This window comes from Balaenoptera physalus (assembly GCF_965194825.1).
Source record: "Balaenoptera physalus genome assembly, chromosome: 19".
NCBI lineage: Eukaryota > Metazoa > Chordata > Mammalia > Artiodactyla > Balaenopteridae > Balaenoptera > Balaenoptera physalus.
Genome location: NC_138900.1, coordinates 9861348 through 9877785, shown reverse-complemented (window position 1 = coordinate 9877785; position 16438 = coordinate 9861348). Strand labels below are relative to the sequence as shown.

Below are 16438 nucleotides of genomic sequence, written 5' to 3'. Positions count from 1 at the left end.
CTCTCCTCCCTGATCCCCACCCTAGCTTTGACCACTCTGGGCCATCACTGTGTGGTGACAAGTCTATCTCCCCAACTGGACTATGCGCCCCATGAAGGTAGGATTTGGAGCTGAATTGGTCGCTGCAGTGTCCCCAGCCCTGGATGGGGCAGAGAACAGGTACTCAGTGAGACGGCTGATCTGTGGAAGCCCCTGGGAGGTAGCCATGGACCCCTGGCATGGCTCCCTCTCACCTGGCTCTACTCATCACCACACCCAAAAATTCATCATCTGCCTTATTGTGATGTTCACTTTACTGTGGGGTTTGCTTTATGTGGTGGCCTTGGAATAGAACTGGCAATATTTCTGAGGTCTGTGTATACTGTGAAAGTGTTTTCCTGCACATGAGAGACTGCATTTGGCTGGAATGTATCTGTTTCCTCAGGAAACTGTGCTGCTAAGACAAGGACAGGGCCGGCGGGGGTTGCGGGGGGAGAGAGGCCAGACGCCTCGGGAGTTTAAGGACATGAGACAGGACCAAGGGCCTCTCCCCCAACATTGGAGACACACCTTCATGCATACAATGGCTGCTTCCTTGTAAAGTAAAGGGAACGTGTTCCTAATATGGGCCATCATTCAAATGTGAGCAGTGAGTCATCATAACTACACTACCTATTATCTACCTATTACTTATGTAGCCTGGGATGATGAAAGGGCTGTGACAGAGATGTTAAATACTGAACTGCTAAATACGTTAGCTATGGAGAGGCGAGTGCTTTTTAAAACATGGGAGGGGGAGAATAAAAGCCCTAAATCCTTACCTTCCATAATAAGAAGTCAACAGGTAATAAAAAATGGGGAAACAGGGACTTCCTTGGCGGTCCAGTGGTTAAGACTCCACGCTTCCACTGCAGGGGGCGAGGGTTTGAGCCCTGGTCAGGGAACTAAGATCCTGCATGCCGTGCAGCGTGGCCAAAAAAATAAAATTTAAAAATGGGGAAACAATTTTTAGAAATATGGTGGTAAATACCAAAAAACAGCTAAAACATTTAAACTGTTTACCTGTGGGGAACAGGAATTGAGGTGGAAAAGGTTCAGTTTTCTTCTTTTTATCATAAATCATAGATATATTTGACTCTTTAAACTAAGTACTCATACTCCTTTGACAACGTTAGTAATTAATGTAATTTTTAAAACACAAATACATTTAGAAGATTTGTCCAAGCCAAATATTCCACCCAAAAGCCACAGAATACACATTCTTCTCAAGTGCACATGGAATGTTCTCCAGTATAGATTATAAGTTAGGCCACAAAACAAGCCTTAACAAATTTAAGAAGACTGAAATCATATCAAGCATCTTTTCTGACCACACTGATATGAACCTAGAAATCAATTATAAGAAAACTGGAAAATTCACAAATATGTGGAGATTAAACACCATGTATTGTACAACCAATGGGTCAATGAAGAAATCAGAAGAGAAATTTTTAAAAATAGTATGAGATGAATGAAAATGAAATAACAACATACCAAACCTCATGGGATGCAGCAAAAGCAGTTCTAAGAGGGAAGTTCATCATGATAAACACCTACATCAAGAAACAAAAAAAATCTCAAACAACCTAACTTCCAGAAAAAGGAGAAATGAAGCCCAAAGTTAGTAGAAGGAAGGAAATAACAAAGATCAGAGTAGAAATAAATGAAATAGAAACTAAAAAGACAATATAAAAGGTCAATGAAACCAAGAGCTGGTTCTTTGAAAATATAAACAAAATTGATAAACCTTTAGCTAGACTCACCAACAAAAAAAAAAGAGAGAGGGATCAAAATCAGAAATGAAGGAGGAGGGGCTTCCCTGGTGGCACAGTAGTTAAGAATCCACCTGACAATGCAGGGGACCTGGGTTCGAGCCCTGGTCCAGGAAGATCCTAAATGCCGCGGAGCAACTAGGCCCGTGTGCCACAACTACTGAGCCTGCGCTCTAGAGCTCACAAGCCACAACTACTTAAGACCGTGCGCCTAGAGCCCATGCTCTGCAATAAGAAGAGCCACCGCAATGAGAAGCCCATGCACTGCAACAAAGAGTAGCCCCTGCTCACCACAACTAGAGAAAGCCCACGTGCAGCAATGAAGACCCAATGCAACCAAAAATAAATAAATTAAAAAAAAAAAGAATCCACCTGCCAGTGCAGGCGACACAGGTTCAATCCCTGGTCCAGGAAGATACAACATGCTGCAGAGCAACTAAGCCCTTGTGCCACAACTACTGAGCCTGCACTCTAGAGCCCGCACGCCACAACTACTGAAGCCGCGCACCTAGAGCCCACGTTCCACAACAAGAGAAGCCACCGCAATGAGAAGCACGTGTACCGCAATGAAGAGTAGCCCCCTGCTCACCTCAACTAGAGAAAGCCTGTGTGCAGCAACGAAGACCCAACGCAGCCAAGAATAAATAAATTAAATAAATAAATTAAAGAAAAAAAGAAATGAAGAAGTTACGACTGATTCGACAGAAATACAAAGGATCATAAGAGACTATATGAACAATTACATGCCAATAAATTGGACCACCTAGAAGAAATGAATAAATCCCTAGAAATACACAACCTTCCAAGACTGGATCATGAAGAAATAGAAAATCTGAACAGACCAATGACCACTAAGAAAATTGAATCAGTAATCAAAAACCTCCCAAAAAACAAAAGTCTGGGACTAGACAGCTTCACTGGTGAATTCTACCAAACATTCAAAGAAGAATTAATACCAGTCCTTCCCAAACTCTTCCAAAAAACAGAAGAGGATGGAACACTTCCAAACTCATTTTATGAGGCCAGCATTACCCTAATACCAAAACCAAACAAGGACACCACAAGAAAAGAAAATTACAGGCCAATATTCCTGATGAACATAGATAGAAAAATCCTCAACAAAATATTAGCAAACCAATTTCAATAATACATTAAAAGGATCATACACCATGATCAAATGGGGTTTATTCCAGGGATGCAAGGATGACATATCAATCAATGTGATACAATATATTAACAAAATAAAGGATAAAAATCATATATATGATCACCTCAATAGAAGTAGAGAAAGTATCTGACAAAATTCAGCATCCACTTATAATAAAAACTCTCAACAAAGTGGATATAGAGGGAAAGTAACTCAACACAATAAAGGACATATATGACAAGCCTACAGCTAACATCATACTCAATGATAAAAAGCTGAAAACTTTTCCTCTGAGATCAGGAACAAGACAAGGATGCCCACTCTCACCACTTTAATTCAACATAGTATTGGAAGGCCTAGCCAGAGCAATTAGGCAAGAGAAAGAAATAAAAGCCATCCAAACCGGAATAAAAGAAGTAAAACTGTCATTTGCAGATGACATGATGTATCTAGAAAACCCTAAAGATTCCACCAAAAAACTGTTAGAACTAATAAATGAATTCAGTAAAGTTGCAAGATACAAAATCAATACACAGAAATCTGTTGTGTTTCTGTACACTAATAACAAACTAGCAGAAAGAGACGTTAAGAAAAAAAAATACCATTTACAACTGCATCAAAAAGAATAAAATACCTAGGAATTAATTTAACCAAGGGGGTGAAATATGTGTACACTGAAAATTATTAAGACATTGATGAAAGAAAGTGAAGAATACACAAATAAATAGAAAGATATTCTGTGTTCATGAATTGGAAGAAGTAATATTATTGAAATGTACATACCACCCAAAGCAATCTACAGCTTTAATGCAATTCCTATCAAAATACCAATGGCATTTTTCACAGAAATAGAACAAATGACTGTAAAATTTGTATGGAACCACAAAATATCCTGAATAGCCAAAGCAATCTTGAGAAAGAGGAACAAAACTGGAGGCATCACGCTCCCTGATTTCAAACTATATTACAAAGCTATAGTAATCAAAACAGTATGGTATTGGCATAAAAACAGGTAACAGATCAAGAGAACAAAATAGAGAGCCCCTGGGACTTCCCTGGTGGTCCAGTGGCTAAAACTCCACACTCCCAGGGCAGGGGGCCCAGGTTCGATCCCTGGTCAGGGAACTAGATCCCACATGTCACAACTAAGAGTTCACATGCCTCAACTAAAGATCCCGCATGCTACAACTAAGACCCAGTGCAGCCAAATAAATAAATAAATAAATATTTAATTAAAAAAAATAGAGAGCCCCTAAGTAAACCCACACATATATAGTCAATTAATTTATGACAAAGGAGCCAAGAATATACAATGGGGAAAGGACAGCCTTTTCAATAAAAGGCACTGGGAAAACTAGACAGCCACATAAAAAGAATGAAACTGGACCACTATCTTACACCATATACAAAAATTAACTCAAAATGGATTAAATACTTGAATGTAACGCCTGAAACCATCAAACTCCTAGAAGAAAACAGGTGATGAGCTCCTTAACATCAATCTTGGTAATGATTTTTTGGATTTGACACCAAAAGCAAAGGCAACAAAAGCAAAAATAAACAATTCAAACTAAAAAGCTTCTGCACAGTAAAGAAAACCATAAACAAAATGAAAAGGCAACATATTGAATGGGAGAAAATATTTGCAAATCATACATCTGATAAAGGGTTAATATCTGAAATATATAAAGTACTCATATAACGCAACAGCAGAAAAACCAAACAATTCAATTTAATGGGCAGAGGATCTGAATAGACATTTTTTCAAAGAAGACATACAGATGGCTAACAGGTACATGAAAAGATGTTCAACATCACTAATCATCAGGGAAATGCAAATCAAAACCACAATGAGCTATCATCTCACACCTATGAGAATGGCTATTATCAAAAAGACAAGAAATAACAAGTGAGGGTGAGGATATGGAGAAAAGGGAACCCACGTACATTGTTGGTGGGACTGTAAACTGGTGCAGCCACTATGGAGAACAGTATGAAGGTTCCTCAAAAACTTAAAAATAGAACTACCATATGATCCAGCAATTCCACTTCTGGGTATTTATCTGAAGAAAACGAAAACAGTAACTCTCACCTTCTTCTCCAAGAAACGAAGTATGGATTTATAGAAAGATTTGGATACCAAAGCAATGCATCCTGCCCCCACATGCCTGGTCCATTTAGGGGAAAGCTTCCTTCAACTGCCAGGCCAGGGACCTGCTCTGCATTCAGCCATCCAGGGGTAACCCTGAGCACCAGCCACCCCTGAGGGGCTGACCCTCAAGACCACCAGGACTCACGAGGGGAGTTTACGGGTGACCTCTAGGGTGAGAGGCACGTGAGTGGTGCATGACACCATTTGGTGACCCAAAGGTTTATGGCCATGTGACAAGGTCACCTGAATAATCCTCCTGGGGAAGACAGGTTCTTGGGAAATTAATCAGGAAGTATCTCAGATGGCATCTGAGGAGCCCTTGGATCTTTCTTGGGAAGCTTCGCTGCTGCAGAGTGGCTGTGTGCCAGCCAGGAGAACCCTGCAGGGCAGTGGGCCCTGCCAGCAGCCAGTGTAATAGGGCCAAGGGCCCGCTTCAGCTGCAGGACCCTGCTCCTCACTTTCTCCGGTAACGACCTCACCCGGGGCCCCCTGCACCCAGTCCCCACTCTTCTCTCCTCTGTCTCCTGCTGTGGTCATTCTCTTAACGGGTTGTCCTCCCTGAGCCAAGAACCCCAGGGTGAGTGTAGGGGTGAGGAGGTGTGAAGGCTGGGATCTTCTGAGGGGAGGCGAACAAGTGAGGTGGGCTGTGGGTATGACAGCCTTCCAAGCGGGAGTTTTCATCTGCAGAGCTATGATCATAAGCTGCAAAATCAACGTGGCGTATGATGACCAGCATCTCTTTAAAGAAAACAAATTTAAATTCCCATTGTATAATCCCAATTATATAAAATTCTAGAAAATGAAAGCTACTCTCTAGCAGATCAGTGGTTGCCTGGGGATCGGGGATCAAGGGCAGGGGCTGGGATTACAAGGGGCATGGGGATACTTTGGAGGTGATGGAGATGTTCACTCTCTAGATTGTGGTGATGTTTTCACGGGTGTACATGTCTATCAAAACTTATCAAATTGTATACTTTAAATATGTGCAGTTTATTGTGTACCAAGTCTACCTCAATAAAGCCATTAGAAACTGAAACAAGGGCTTCCCTGGTGGTGCAGTGGTTGAGAATCCGCCTGCCAATGCAGGGAACATGGGTTCGAGCCCTGGTCTGGGAAGATCCCACATGCCGCGGAGCAACTGGGCCCGTGAGCCACAACTACTGAGCCTGCGCGTCTGGAGCCTGTGCTCCGCAACAAGAGAGGCGGCAATAGTGAGAGGCCCGCGCACCGCGATGAAGAGTGGCCCCCACTTGCCACAACTAGAGAAAGCCCTCGCACAGAAACGAAGACCCAACACAGCCAAAAATAAATTAATTAATTAATTAATTTAAAATAAAAACAAAAAACAAAAACCTGAAACAAACAGAAGAGAATAAAACAGAGCAGGATAGACAAAGCCAGGCAGGAAGGAAGAGGAGCAGGCGTTAGCCGGTTGAAGGGACAAACACCACGGGAGGTGAGCGGCAGTCCCCAGAAGGGGGATAAGAGCTGAACTAGAGTGAGGAGGGGAGGGGGCCAAGGCACCCCCAGGCAGGGAGCCCCGCCACCCAGCTCTGCCCAGGCTGAGCTGTTTCTGGTCCCCAGGCGATGTGCAGGTGACCCAAGTGGAGAGAGCATGGCCCCGGACCTCAAGGACAGCACGTGGAGCTGCTGTGGGCGCTACTACTCCTTCCATCGGAACTGCTCAGTTGAGACGAAGGAGCTCCTGGTCATCCCCGAGGACAAATGCAAGGCAGAATAGGACAACTGCAGGAAATGCAACAGGAGGAATGTCTAGACTCTGGGAAGGCATCGTCCCCTACCCCTGACTCCCTCCTCTTCCTTCCTGAACCTTCACTTTGAGGACACGGCCTGGAGTCACCCAGTGGCCTCTTCTTTCCAAGAATCCAAGTTATGGGCCACAGGTTCCTGCGGTGTGATCTTGAGTAAGACATTTCCTATTTCTGGGCCTTGGGCTCCTTGTCTGCAAAACAGACCTAATTCGAGAAGCCTCCAGCTCTAGCTGGGGAGAAAGGATGACGGCCCAATGGCCAGGGAAGAGGAAGCATGCAGCTCTGGAACCCCTTACCCAGAACTCTCCTTGTGGCAGGCGAGATTTCTTTCTGTTAGCCAGTGAGCACACGGAGCTGAAGGCCCCAGTTTGCTGAGTTCACCCCAAAGATGGTGCAGAAGCTCCTCTCTGTACCTTCTCCTTCCTCGCAATTCTGAGCTGCAGGCCTGTCCCCTGGTCATCCTCCTAACACCAGAGAGGCAACAGATCCAAGAGGGGAAAGCTGGGCATTCAAGGATGTTCTTGGCAGTGAGGTTGAGCGTGGTAATAAGTGGGAAACAACTCAACTGCCAGAAGCAGATGATTCCCAGTTTGGGCATGTAACAGTCCCCTGTGACTGGGCTTTCCTATATCGAGAGGCTGCAGAGCTCTAAAGGGTACTTCCCCGACTGCCCAGCCCAGTGGGCCCAGGATGTGAGTTAGAGTTGGCCAATGAGACACATCACCCAGGATCTGCAAGGAGACATGAGTGAGACAGGCCCCCCGGCTGCAGCTTTGCACGGGTTCTGCTGGCGAAGGTAGGCTAGGGACATCAGGGTTTCCCAAGGTGAACTTCCAGTGTCCTATCACCAACTTCATGGGTGTCATGGCTTCTTGGCGCCTGGATGGCATTAAATTGATGCATTTTTCAACAGAAAAATCAAGTAGGCAGCCTCAGAGGCAGCAGCTCCTCTGGTGGGTCAGTTGTGTAGTGTTGTTCCTGGAAGCCTAGCCAAGAGGCATTTCCTATAGCCCTTCTGATGACTGTGCAAGCCTCATTCTTTGTATTAAATTGCTTTCTGCCTAATTTATTTTGAAATGCGTCAAAAATAAGATAGACTGATGGATGGATAGAGGGATGGACTAATGGATCAAAATGTGGTAAAGAAAGTACAGTAAAGTGTTACTGGGAGAATCTTTGTGGTGGATATGTGGGTGTTCGAATGTAAACCTCTTTTAATGTTGCTGTATGTTTGGAAATGTTTATCATAAAATGTTGAGAACCATCCTTTCTTCTAAAAGAGCTGGAGGGTTTTATCTTTCCTGTAGGTGAACCCTGATGATGCAGTGGCTCTCAGAAATGATGAAAGCTCTCTATGGCTGATGTGGAAATGGGCCCTGAATATAACAGGTGAACTGAGCAGCTGTCTGGTCCTCAGCTGGGTGCCCAGCACAGGGGAGAAATCTCCTCTCCAGGAACAGGGCGCTCTCCAGGGCCACGGGGTCTCCAACTCCCTCTGCTGGCCTGAGATGAAGGTGGGACATACTCCCTCTGGCTCCCTCATGCAGGATAACCTGATGTTTTAAGAGTTAGTGCTAGTGGGGCTTCCCTGGTGGCGCAGCCGTTAAGAATCCGCCTGCCAATGTAGGGGACACGTGTTCGAGCCCTGGTACCAGAAGATCCCACATGCCACGGAGCAACTAAGTCCGTGCACCACAACTACTGAGCCTGCACTCTAGAGCCCGTGCACCACAACTACTGAGACTGCGTGCCACAACTACTGAAGCATGCGGGCCTAGAGCCCGTGCTCTGCAACAAGAGAAGCCACCACAATGAGAAGCCCGTGCACTGCAACGAAGAGTAGCCCCTGCTCGCCGCAACTAGAGAAAGCCCGCGCAGCAACAAAGACCCAATGCAGCCAAAAATAAATTAAATAAATAAATAAATTTATTTTTAAAAAAAGAGTTAGTGCTGGGATTCAGGGGTTCCAAGGCTGGAGGCCCAGCGACGCTCCCTGTACAAGCCTCAGTTTCCTCCTTTATAAAAAGAGTTTAATAATAATCCTTATCCATAGGGTGTGTGACATCCATCAAGAAGGTTTCCATACAGGGCGTCCATTGTCGTTGTTATAATTAGCCCTGGGCTGGGGCTGCTGAATCTCAAAATTGAAAAGCTTTCACCCGGTGTGGTACAGGGGAGCTGACAGAAGATACAGTGGGGTGTGCTCCTCCAGGCCTGGGAGATGAGGTCACCGTCAGCAATACCCAGCGGGTCCTCTTTCCTCCTGCGAACGCCGAGACCACAGGACTGGAGACAGGCCAGGCCTGGATCCAATCTCCACATCCTCCGTGAACTCCCTTTTCCCTCACTGCAGAATGACTGGTAAAAACAGCCCCCAAGAAGAAGGGAGAGCTCTTCCTACAGTAGATTTCCAATTAATAAATGGAGAAGGGGGGACTTCCTCGGTGGCTCAGTGGTTAAGAATCCGCCTGCCACTGCAGGGGACACGGGTTTGAGCCCTGGTCTGGGAAGATCCCACATGCCGCGGAGCAACTAAGCCAGTGCGCCACAACTGCTGAGCCTGCGCTCTAGAGCCCGCAAGCCACAACTACTGAGCCCGCGTGCCTAGAGCCTGTGCTCCCTAACAAGAGAAGCCACCACAATGAGAAGCCAGCGCACCGCAACAAAGACCCAACGCAGCCAAAAATAAAAAAAAATAAAATAAATTTAAAAAATAAATAAATAAAATAAAATAAAATAAATGGAGAAGGAAAGAGGGAAAGAGAAAATCAACACTGGACAAATACCACAATAATAACTGTTGCAGATAAGATCCACAGATGATGCTAAAATTAGCGGGCAGAAGTTTGAGGAGAAACAGCCTATCTGTATAGTCTCAATATGTCTTCCCCAAGAGATTTATTTCATTTTATGTTTTATTGAGGTATAATTAACATACAGTATTACATTAGCTTCAGGTGTACAACCTAATGATTTGGTATTTGTATACATTTCAAAATTAGATTAACTGCAAAGGGAAAGATACTAACTTTATACTGGAAAAACCTAGCAGACACCACCTCGACCACGTGATCAAGGTCAATATGACCAGAAATCAGACAGGCTGATATCATGAACCCCCTGATGTGGTGCATGGAGAAGCACACAACATTGGTTCTGCGGTATGTTTGCCAAAAATGTGAAACTTCTTTCCAATCATGAGAAAGCATCAGACAAACTCAGATCAAAGGACAGCCTACAAAATTAACTAACCAGTATTCTTCCAAAGGGTCAAGGTCATGAAAGACAAAGACAGACAGAGAAACTATCACAGATTAAAGGAGACTACAGAGACATGACAACTAATTCAGGATACTGGATGAGATCCTAGGACAGAATAAGGACTTGGGTGGAAGAACTGGTGAAATGTGAATGACGTGCGTGGTTACGTTACCAGCACTGCACTCATGTTCATTCCCTGGGTTTGCTCCCTGTATTGTGTTTATATAAGATGCTATCGTGGAAGGAAGCTGATGGAAAGGTCTGCAGGAACTCTGTACCATTTTTACAACTTTTCTGTAAATCTACACTGAGCTAAAAGTAAAAAGATAAAAAAAGAAATAGCCTCCAGGTGGCAAGACTGGGAAGAAATGGACCCTCGCGAACATTCGTGGCTGCCAGTGGAAATCTTTTGCACATCCTTGAGTCAGCAATTCTGCTTTTGGGGATGGATGACAGATTTCAGTCACGCAGGTGTGAAAGGCTTGCCTGGCACGTTAGTCCTGCAGCACCGTTTATGACAACAATAAAAAAGCCAGGAAAGACCCTACAGGACTATCTACGGTCTCATAAATTACAATAATTCTGTCGGCAGCTGAAATAGAGAGTAGGGAAGTTTTTTATGTGCTGATAGATAATTCTCTCCAGGATAACATATAACATGGTCAGTGAAAAGCAGTGAGGACCAGCACAGTGTATACTGTTTGCTATATTCGTGGAAAAAAAAAGGGAAGGGGGGCGTTGCATATCAGCATCTGCTTGGAAATGCATAGTTGTTTTTTGTTTTTTTCTGGAAAATACTCAAGATAACAGTGGTTGCCTCTGTGGAGGAGAACAGGGTGCCTGGGCAACAGAAGTAGAGGGAGAATTTCTCCTACATACTCTTGTGAACCTTAAACCATGTGAACTTAAAAACAAAAACCAAAAATGAAACAGATAATTAAAATTTTTTCCAAAAATTCAACAAATAATCCTGGACCCAGGATTTGTGGTCAAGCCTGTTTAGATGAAATACTCTGCTCTTCCCTCAAGCCCCACTAAGATGGCAATCAGGTGGAAAGAAGCCAGAAGCCACAAGAACAGAGGGAAGAGGGAGGAGCGGCCTGGAGGGGAGCAAGTCAGGGCAGGCCCAGAGGCCAGAAGCAGATGGTTGAGAGGCAACTGACAGAGCCAGCAGGAAGGAGACCTAGGCACCCATGGGTGGGTGTGTCTGGGGGGGGCCAGGGTGCAGGCAGCTGACCTAGGAGAGACTAGGATGGCATGCACCAGTCCCTCTGAGAGTGGGGATAAGCTGAGGACATCCAGAACTCCTCCCCAACCTGACAGGAAGCCGCAGAGGGTGAACCAGGGGGACTCCAGGAACAGCCAAGGGGGCGGGCGCCATGCTGAAAGCACGTCTGACCCTCTCGCCTGGGGCTGGTGGCCAATGCACAGAGGTCAAGAGTAAACCCCAGTGGCCCCAGCTGGAGTTGATGAGAGTGAGGTCACACCTTCCACTGAAGTACAGAAAGGGGCTCTGCTCAGCTGTGACCTTGGTAATCCAGGGAGATGGGAAAGATCTAGGCCAAGGACATCCCAGTGGCTCCCAGGCCCCCTCTCCTCTCTTCAGGAACACAGAGGCCCCTCCTCTCTCTCCCTCTAAAGCCCTGGTGAAGTGGGTATCTGCCCAGCAGCCACTTCTCTTTTTCTGGAAACTTCCCCTGACTCTCCTTTGAGGAAGGCCCTCCCCTCAATGTTCCCTCATGTTGTTCAGGTAAAACCGATCCTACCCTCATGTTTAGATGCTGGCATTCAGCCCTGGGATTTCTCCTGGAACTTCAGGAACGAGGCCCTCTCCTTCTTCTGGTGTTGCTTAGTGAGTGGGCTGTGAACCCGGAGCTACTGAGGCCATCTGATCCCCAAAGGGAGAGACTGCCTGAGAAAGAAGACCACACAGAGAAACACAGGGCCCAGGGATCGGACTGTGCCTTCCAGGAATTGTCTGAGTTCCTGAATCTAGCTGAGTCTGAAGCTATATACTTCCGGAGCTTTTATGCATCTGACCATTAGCTTAGAATTCTGTCACTTGTAAAGAGTTGAGGGAGGAGTTCAGAGTGAGGTCATCACTCCTTCTTGACAAATACTGAGAGACAGGAGTTTCAAGGAGCACTGAGGGGGAAATTCCTAGAAGAAGTGTGTACCCATGAATGTGTATACACAACAGGACGCCAACATCACAGAAAAGAGGCTAGATAGGTCTTCTGCACTGAACAGGTGTTACTTTTTTTTTTATTTTTTCTTTTTAAAATTTATTTATTAATTTATTATTTATTTTTGGTTGCATTGGGTCTTTGTTGCTGTGCACGGTCTTTAGTTGTGGCGAGCGGGAGCTGTTCTTTGTTGCGGTGCGCGGGCTTCTCATTGCGGTGGCTTCCCTTGTTGCGGAGCATGGGCTCTAGGTGCGTGGGCTTCAGTAGTTGTGGCACGCGGCCTCAGTAGTTGTGGCTCGCGGGCTCAGTAGTTGTGGCTCGTGGGCTCTAGAGCACAGGCTCAGTAGTTGTGGCGCATGGGCTTAGTTGCTCCGCAGCATGTGGGATCTTCCCGGACCAGGGCTCAAACCCGTGTCCCCTGCACTGGCAGGCAGATTCTTAACCACTGCGCCACCAGGGAAGCCCCCAGGTGTTACTTTTATAAGCAGAAATCAACTTTCTTTGAAAAATAATACAGCAAATTAATTCCTTGCTGTCCTTGATTTCTTTTGTCACCATGACATATTGTCCCTGCTGCCTTCAGGATCAAGTCCAAATGTATTAACATGGCCCTGTGTGATCTGTCCTCGGATGGCCATCCAGTCTCTGCTCTTGCCGCTTTCAGCCCCACCGTCTACATTTCAGCCCCAGCAGCCTCGTCTGATTCCCCTCGTTCACACCTTGACCCTTGCACATGCTGTTACCTGTGCCTCTATCTTTCCACTTTGGCTCACTTCTCCTTGAGCTCTGCTATATCCCCTTCTCCCAAAAGCCCTCCCCAAACCCACAGACTGGCTAAGGTCCCCTCCAGGCTTCCCCAGCCCAGCACTGACCCACTGACCACTCTGGATGGTCTGGAGAAGGGCCTGTCTCCCCTCTGAACTGTGAGACCCATGAGGGCATGGCTGTGCCCCCACCACTGCTCAGCACAGGACCCAGCACAGAGAAGATTCTGGGGAGTGCTGGATGCATGGGTGAGATAGGGATGAATAAAACAAGGCAGGGACAGGGTTTGTTTCACCCCTGTGTCCCCAGCACTCAGCACAGGTATAGAGAAGATGCTCACGGGAGATATGTTGAAAGAATGAGACCACAAGTGAAAAATCTGAGGTATAAAAACATATCAGCTTGGTGATAAAAAGACGCTTTATTCAATCAATGCTGTTGGGACAACTGGACAACTAGGAAAGAAAATAAGATGGATCCCGAGTGGGCTGAGGTATCGGCGGGAGAGTCGGGTGGCGGAAGAAGCCCTTACGGGGACTGGAGCTGCGGATTAAGCCTGAACAAGATGACACCTTGCCGGGACTTCCCTGGTGGTCCAGTGGTTAAGACTCCACGCTCCCAAGGCAGGGCACATGGGTTCGATCCTTGGTCAGGGAACTAAGATTCCCGCATGCTTTGTGGTATGGCGAAATAAAATAAAATTTTTTAAAAAAAGAATATTTGAAAGATGACAACTTCCCGAAAGCACTGAGATTTCGTGGCAGAGCCCATGGGGAAAAAGCCAGTGGGAAGCCTAGCCGGCACTGACAAAGTCCTGGGCAAGAAGCTGGAGGAAAAGGGGCTTTGACAAGGCCTATGTGGTTCTTGGCTAGTTTCTGGTGCTAAAGAAAGATGAAGACCTCTTCCGGGAATGGCTGAAGGACACGTGCAGCGCCAAAGCCAAGCAGTCCCGGGACTGCTTCGGGGGCCTGTGAGAGTGGTGCGACGCCTTGCTGTGATGCTCTCTGGGGAGCCCTGATCCCGAGCCCCAGCACTGAGTCTCCAGAGTTTGCAGCCAAGTGAGGACTCCTCCCCCATCCTCTCCAAGGGAAAAGACTGCTGTGGTCATGCAGACCTCCCGTATACTCCAGGGTCTTTTGGGAGCTCTCTCCCCTCATCATTTCAACTTTTTTTGAATTCTCAGCCTTGCATGCGTCTCCCTTCTCCTCTCCCTGCCAAGTTTGGAGTCAGCTCTTTTTGGCAGAACGGTTACTGTCCTTGTAAAGTTTTTTAAGTCAATAAGGTCAGTGGCCTTTGGGCTGCTGGGGGAAGATGGATCCCTACCTCACACCTAACACCCCAAATAAACTGCTGATCCATCAAAGACTGAGACACACACACAAATAAGACTATAAAATTACTAGAAGATTATCTCATTCTTTCTTTGAGTTTCTGGTGGCAGAAGATCTGACTGAGACCTTCAATGGACAAATGATGTTATAGTAACATCTCTGTGTTTCCTCGACAATGATGGAAGCCCTTTTGTCCTCAGAGTCCTTAAATAATTTTCCTTTCACTATTCAATAAAGGTGATGAAAAACAAAAAATAAAAAAATAAAATTACTAGAAGAAAACGTGAGAGAAATCGTTTGTAATCTAGAAAGGGATAGTCTTTCTAAGGATGCCACAAAACCTAAAGGTCATAAAAGAAAAGATGAATAGATTTGACTAAATAGAAAAATAAAAAAGGAAAAGTTTTTACATGGCAAAAAAACCCCAAACAAATCTCACAATAAACAAAGTCAAATGACGATACTGGAAAAAAATTTGCCAATTTTCTTATCAAAAGAGCTTCTATAAATTAATTAGACAAAGACCCTCAACAACTTGCTAGAAAAATGGGCCAAGGCTCCAGACTGATCACTGAAAAATTCAAATGACTCCTAAACAGATGAAGAGACATACAACTTTGTTCACAAAGAAATGCAATTTAAAACTAAAATGAGAAATTGATTTCCACTTCTCAGATTAGCAAAGATCAACAACAATAATAGCCCTGTGCATGGGCAGAGGGAGGGGACCTTGCTGCTGGAGGGAGAAGGTGGAGGCAGCTGGACGGTGTCCCCAAACCACAGCTCACACTCCCACAGACCCATACCCAGGACCCACAGACACATACTCAGGAATAATTACAGGGAGACACACTTGTGTGGGAGCCAAATTAGCATCTTATTGCTTCTGTGTACTCTCAACAAATCTTGGAAAAACTATGCACCCTCTTTATACACTTTGAAGTCTTCATATCCATTTTTTCATCCTAAGTTTAAATTATTGCAAAGAACTTGACTTTTGGCATATGACAGATAATGAATTTTAAAAGAAACCCATTGCATCACTTTTTTAAGCATATGCAAAGGACTAAAGAGCCAGACAAATGTTATACCTACCACGGTTCGTTTTAAAGATACACCAAGCAGCTCTTCTTTAACAGTGTTTGCATTGTTCCTTACTCTCTTGATGTTCCATCTACATTCTACTTTCTCTACAAAATTTTATCCTAACATTTTTATGCTCAAACGTCCTATTATATTTCTCTGAAACAAAAAATGTGCCTATAAATTAAAATCAAAATTTTCACTCCGTGTGCTCTTAAATTTTTCTCTAAGATTGAGTCACTCTTACAATTACTATTAGTATATCACTGATCAAAACAGCATATATTACACAATTTAATATATAACTATTAAGCATAAAATGTAAATTTTGACCACAGATGCATGCCTTAATACGGCGGACTGGGGAAAGCATTCCTGCCATCAATATTTCAAATTGTTCCTTTGTTATGCTGGTTGTTTTTATACCTGGGGCAATGCATCACCAAGAAGGGAGAGGCGATTTGCCTTTCTTTTCATACTTCTCCCATAATTTCTTTTCTTGGGATCAGAGCCATCGGAAAGGGAGGGAGGGAAGGAAGGAAGGAAGGAAAGAAGGGAGGGACGGAGGGAGGGAGGGAGGAAACCCAGCAGATTCCTCAGGCAAGTCAGGTGAAGCTAGAGCTCTAGAAAGGATTCCCTTAAAACTCTCCTTGCAGGAGTGCGGGGAGTTGGGGTGAATTCACATACAACAGCATGAAGGCTGCCTGCCAAGTGCCACATAGACTGGAATACTGAAGGCAGCATTCTTTGGGAGAGCATAACCCAGAAATAACCTAAATGTCCTCCAACAGGGGCCTGGTATGACCACACTAAGTACCAAGTGCTATAAAAAAGAATGTGGGATGAATTTTCAAGGTTATGTAGTTAAAGAGGAAAAAAATAGGGCACAAAACGAGGTGAACAGTACACAACCTTTTATGTGAGTTACACATATGCATACAGTACACCTAA

The 16438-nt window shown here is 45.0% G+C and overlaps 1 protein-coding gene and 1 pseudogene across 3 annotated transcripts in view; one reads left to right on the top strand and one right to left on the bottom strand.

Annotated features, from left to right (window-relative positions):
- The window catches only part of OPA3 (outer mitochondrial membrane lipid metabolism regulator OPA3), a gene marked incomplete at its 5' end in the record, with an annotated part of 43836 nt that overhangs the window by 15421 nt on the left and 11977 nt on the right, over positions 1-16438 (bottom strand). The gene's annotated exons all lie outside the window — the stretch shown is intronic.
- LOC309648956 (barrier-to-autointegration factor pseudogene) lies at positions 13801-14517 on the top strand (annotated as a pseudogene). Its single transcript has one exon. The product of its transcript is annotated as a barrier-to-autointegration factor pseudogene (transcript).